Source organism: Scomber japonicus, chromosome 14 (assembly GCF_027409825.1).
Source record: "Scomber japonicus isolate fScoJap1 chromosome 14, fScoJap1.pri, whole genome shotgun sequence".
In the NCBI taxonomy this organism is placed as follows: domain Eukaryota; kingdom Metazoa; phylum Chordata; class Actinopteri; order Scombriformes; family Scombridae; genus Scomber; species Scomber japonicus.
In genome coordinates this window covers 5464004-5470003 of record NC_070591.1, presented here as the reverse complement: position 1 = coordinate 5470003, position 6000 = coordinate 5464004, and the positions used below count along the sequence as shown (strand labels likewise).

Below are 6000 nucleotides of genomic sequence, written 5' to 3'. Positions count from 1 at the left end.
CCTACCTTCCTTCCTCCCTCCCTCCTACTTTCCCTCCTTCCTTATTCCCACCAACAGAATAAAGGTATATTAAGCTTTAATATGTAAGTTATAATCACTGAAACTTTAACTTCCTGCATTTCCTCTGACATGCAGCAATATCTGAGAAGGACCTGCAGTTTATATTTAACTTGAGAGGAAGTGAAGGGCCAGGTGTTAGTGAGCCTGAGCTATAAAAGAAGTGTGAAGGGCTCGTAAAGTGTCCAGAACATCTGAACCAATGTGATACCGACGCTATCGCTGCAAGAGAATACAGGCTGAGAATAAAAATGAAGTTTGAACAAAGATCAATTGAAACATCTGTGAAATATGAAAGGGGAAGGAAAGCATGGTGAGAAAAGCTAGATGTTCTTTACAGCTAAGAACAAAACAAGAAAAAAGTGTCTGACTGATGAGATGTAATGAAAAACAACCGAGGATGAAATAAGAGAAAAAGTCTAAAATACAAGTCTAAAATATGTTGTTATCACTCTGTTTGTGGTCACTTCCTGTTGGTTCAAGGTAAATCCTCCACTTCAGGGGAAACAGTGAAAGTGCAACAGGTTCTTAGTTAGTTTGACAACCTTGAATCGTCTTTAAGTTCTCAGCAGGCTGAACAACTCAGCACTGGAGGAGAAGATATCTGACCAATGTGAGAGAGAGGTTATCTTTCTGTAAATACAAACAAGAAGAAACCAGCTTCAAATCAACATTTAACCCAGAATATAAGTTTTTATCTTTTTAACTGTGGCATCAATCTTTAGGTGAGCAACTACACATCTGGGAACGTGTTGCTAGGGGGTGTGAGGAGTCAGAGGAGACTCTATCTGTATCCTTGTTTATCTAACGGTCACAGTAGCATGTAGCATTACGCTATGTGACTAATAACAGAAAACACACATACCGTTTGTTCATTATTAATAAATAAAGCAACTGCCGGAGGAACTGACGCTGTGACCGGACCAATCAGAGCCCTTGCGGTCCGTGGTGCCGTAGTCAGGATTTTTTGGAGGTGGGAGTAGTAGTAGAGTTTTATGGAGTAGGGGTCTGCATCGACGCAGAGGGCTACATGTTGCTACGCTGTCGGTCCGACACAGAAGCATAAATCAGCCTTAAGACTGAATGCTCCTGAAAATGTTAAATGGTGTAACCACAAAAAAATGATAGATATTAAATATTTTATCCACCTACAGATTTGTGTGTGTGTGTGTGTGTGTGTGTGTGTGTGTGTGTGTGTGTGTGGGAGTGTGTGTGTGTGTGGGAGTGTGTCACAGCATGAAATACAACCTCAGACTATGTGAGTAATTTGTCACACAGATGTGAAACAAACAGGTTTACAGTAAAAGTAAAAATACATTTTATTCTCAATTCTCATACGTGTGTGAATGTATGAACGCTGAAAGGCTGAGATTTTCATCCTGTCCCCGAGTTGTTTTTAGGTGTTACTCAGTTGTCATAAAATATCATTTTATTTAATTCAGTAAAGAGAAAGTACTGTAAGACTGAATGCTCCTGAAAATGTCAAATGGTGTAACCACAAAATAATGATAGATAAATATAGATAAATATTGTATCTACCTACAGTGTATTTAAATAAACAATAGTATTCCATTAGCTTTATTTAATATAAAAGTTATAATGTAAGATCATGCCAAACTAGTTGATATGCTGTTTTATTGAGAATTTAAGTAAAACTGTAATTAAATAAAGTTCCTTTGACATAAAACAACAACATTAAGACGCTTCTCAGCAGGAGATACTCACTCTGCTGTTTTATCTGAGTCTGTTCACGTTTGATGATCACTCAGCACCCAATTGAGGGGGGGTTTGCACATACACTCCATATCCCCTCTACACATACTCATGCAAGGGGTTTTTAATTATTACTAATAAAAGAATAGATTCATGTTGTAATAGCATATCTTTCACTGTTCCCAGATGGACAGAGAGTGGAAAGTGATGAGTTCAGATGAGGAGAGATGGAGACACTGAGCCAAAGCCAACAGAGAGCGAGCAGGGAACAGAAGCCAGAGAGAGAGAGAGGGAGAGGGGTCATGGTCGAACCTGTTTGGACTACAACACCCAGCTGATCCTGCTCATGTCCTAACATTCAACATAAAGTATAACGAGCAGCAGCAGCAACAGAAACTCTCTCACTAGAAACTTACAATCTTCCTCATCAGGTAAAAACATATAAGTCCCTTTTTACTTTGCATCAAACTGGTGATATTATATTATAATGTGGTAGAGATTAGGGTTGCTACAGGGCGGAAAATGTCCGATACATTGCCAGAAACTTAGCATGGGAAGTTAAACTGGGGAATTTTGGAACTATTCTAAATTGGAATCTTTCCAACTTTGGGAATATATGGGAATTATCATGAATTAACTGACATCTGGGCTAAATTATACAAAATGTATCAACTGTAACTGACATTCAAATATAAACATTCCGTTTTGTCATCAGCAAGAAAACTAATAAAGTTTAAAAAACAACATTCTAACTGATTTATTTGAATTAGAACTTTATTCAATTCTTTCATTGAACAATAAAAACAATGTTGAAGAAAAATAAACATATTCCCCTTCTGGAAATATCATGTGTGCATGTGATGGAGGAATGCACAGTGCATGTTTTCCAAGTTAGAAATTTTCCATGGGAATATATGGGAATTCATCGGAATTAACCTTTGTGTCGTCCTCCCAGGTCAAATTGACCCCGTCTGTTTTGACTGTTCCTTCTTTCCTCCCTCCCTTCTTCTCTCTTTCTTTCTTTCCTTCCTATCTCTTTCTTCCCTTCCTTCTTTCCTTCCTCCATCCCCCTTCTTCCTTCCTTCTGTCCTTCTTTCCTTCCCTCTGTCCTTCCTTCCTTTCTTTCCTCCCTCCCTCCTTCTCTCTTTCTTTCCTCCCCTCTACTCTACCTTCCTCCCTTCCTTCTTTCCTTCCTCCCTCCTTTTCTTCCTTCCTTCCTCCCTCCCTCCTTTCCTTCCTTCTTCCTCTGTATTTGCATTAAATCAGCTTGTTTTAACCAAGATTATGCTACAAGAAGTTTTTTTTGTAAATTCCCAGTTTATTCCCGTTTATTCTCATATCTTCTCGTTAGTTCCCAGACTTTCTTTGCAGCCCTAGTAGAGATGCATCACTATTGATATACTAGTTTCAGTCCCATCTGCGTAACAGCTGTAGTTCATGTTGCTGAAGCAGTAAATAAAAACACTGTTTGGTGGATGGATTGATGTGTCATGACATTTATTTTGAAATTCTGTAAACTTTTTATTGTGAGATATGTACACAGATAAGTGAATGTTTATATTGCAGCTTTTGTTGAGTCATCATAGCATCTGCTGTTATAATGACGGGCGATAATTATAAATATCATTTTCCATGATCGGACCACACAGGCAGGAGTATCTGAGACGTTATAATATATGATGAGAGAGAAGCTGAATAACACTGCTGTGATTTTAAATTGCTCCTGAAATTAAGTCTCATTTGTTAACTTGAGGAACACACACACACACACACACACACACACACACACACACACACACACACACACACACACACACACACACACACACACTCGACATGTTACCAGAGGGGGTTGTATTATTTAATTTATTGTGTGTTCTTGAAATTTTTGCTTTGGATATTTAACTTGCATTACCTGTTTTTTTTTTTTTATTGTAAGGCACGTGGTATTTTATTTTGGAAGGTGCTACTGTATATGAATACAGTTATTAAGTTATACTGTAAGACTCCATGTTTCTATTAGTTTGAATATAGGTTGCTTTAATTCAACAGGTTATGCTGTAAATAATGTTTATGTAAGGCATGTTGTAACTTTATTTTGAAAAGTAAGAGAGGGAGCAAGAAAGGGGATGGAGGAAGAAAGGGATGAAATAGAGAGGAGGGAAAGACAGGAAGGAAGGAAGGAATGAAGGAAGGAGGGAAGGAAAGAAGGGGGGAGGGAGGAAGGACAGACGGAAGGAAGGAATGAAGGAAAGAAGGAAGGAAGGAAGGAAGGAATGAAGGGAGGGATGAAGGACAGTCGGAAGGAAGGAAGGAAGGAGAGAGGGAGGGAAGGAAAGAAGGAGGGAGGGAGGGAGGAAGGACAGACGGAATGAAGGAAGGGAAGAAGGAGAGAAGGAGGGAAGGAAGGAGGGAGGGAGGGAGGGAGGAAGGACAGATGGAAGGAAGGAAGGAAGGAAGGAAGGAAGGAAAGAAGGAGGGAGGGAGGGAGGGAGGAAGGAAGGACAGACGGAAGGAAGGAAGGGAGGAAGGAAGGAGGGAAGGAAGGAAGGAAGGAAGGAACAGTCAAAACAGACAGGGTCAATTTGACCCGGGAGGACGACAGGAAGCTTGTACAGCACTTTGATCAAATGAGGGTTTTTTTTAATGTTCTATAGAAATAAACTTTAACTTGACTTAAAAATCTTATTCCACATGTTTTTGAGCCCCCTCTCTAACCCCCTCCTCTAAAAGGTCTCTGCCCAGTCCGTGTGTTTGCTGTTTGCTGTTTGCTCAGCTGAGGCTGCTGCAGGTGCTTCTCCTGCAGCCAGTGAAATAATGTGTGGTCCGAGGCTCTATGTGTAATCTGCCTGATGATAAAAAGAAGAAAAGAAGAAGAAGAAAAAAAAAACAACCCTCCTCTTTGTTAAAGCGCAGAGAGAACATGAAGAGGAATGGGTTTGTTTTAGGCTCGTTAGTGTTGACAGAGGTGTGAGTTATTGAGTTAATAACATTTCAGCTGTGAGACGCACACAAAGAGCCACAGGTGACTGCAAGAGTAAACCCAGAAGAGTGTACATGCTATCATCTAACACAAATACAGATCTGTCCATCTCTCTCTCTCTGTGTGTGTGTGTGTGTTTATTCATATTCTCCTTTTTCTTTCTTTTCTGTGTGATCTCTCTCTCTCTCTCTCTCTCTTGGTTTCTCTCTCTCTCTCTCTCTCTCTCTGTGTCTCTCTCTTGGTTTCTCTCTCTCTCTCTCTCTCTGTCTCTCTCTCTCGGTCTCTCTCTTTCTCTCTGTCTCTCTCTTTCTCTCGGTCTCTCTCTTTCTCTCTCTCTCTCTCTCTCTGTCTCTCTCTCTCGGTCTCTCCCTCTCTCTATCTCTCTGTCTCTCTCTCTCTGTCTCTCTCGGTCTCTCCCTCTCTCCCTCTCTCTCTCTGTCTCTCTCTCTCGGTCTCTCCCTCTCTCCCTCTCTCTCTCTCTCTCTCTCTGTCTCTCTGTCTCTCTCTCTCTCTCGGTCTCTGTCTCTCTCCCTCTCTCTCTCTCTCTCTCTCTCTCTCTCTCTCTCTCTCTCTCTCTCTCTCCCCATGTGTGTTTATTCATATTCTCCTTTTTCTTTCTTTCCTGTGTGTGATCGATGCTTTCTGTGTTATCTGATAAGCGCTGCAGTGCATGTTGTGTGGCTTTGAATATATCTTTTTTCGTTGTGTGTATTTTTCTACCAGAACACACACATTACTCCCAGGTGTCATAAATACTCCTAATCTGCTTCTTTCCCATCGTTGCCCCTCCCTCTCTCCCTCTCTCCCCTCCTCTCTCTATAGAAGCATATTAAATCCCAAACAATTGAAGAATAAATACGCCACATTAAAACACAGCATATGAAATTGATTCATTCTTTACTTTTAAATAGCATTATGAAAACTGGAGACTGTCATTAATCAGCGGCAAGGTGGAGGGGGAGACTGCTGCTTTTTTTTTTCCTCTCTCCACAAGGCGGAGGCGTGCAGATGCTAGTTGCTGCAGGCTCATCAGCTTTACGACGTAACGGCACTACTTTATGGAGGCAGTGGAAACATGGATTTATGCTGATGACTTTGCCTGTGTTCTGTAATGCAGCCATGACACGCTGTAAAGCTCTGATCAGGTTAGAGGAGAGGAAGATGTTCCCCCTTTTTCTGGAAAACAGGGTCATATACTGTGTGATGTAGTGGCTTTTACACTGCTGTTTAACATATGAGGATGGTTG

At 40.8% G+C, this 6000-nt stretch overlaps 1 protein-coding gene across 1 annotated transcript in view; it reads right to left on the bottom strand.

Moving 5' to 3' along the window:
* Positions 1 to 6000, bottom strand: part of atrnl1a (attractin-like 1a) — a gene marked incomplete at its 5' end in the record, with an annotated part of 358740 nt that overhangs the window by 50945 nt on the left and 301795 nt on the right.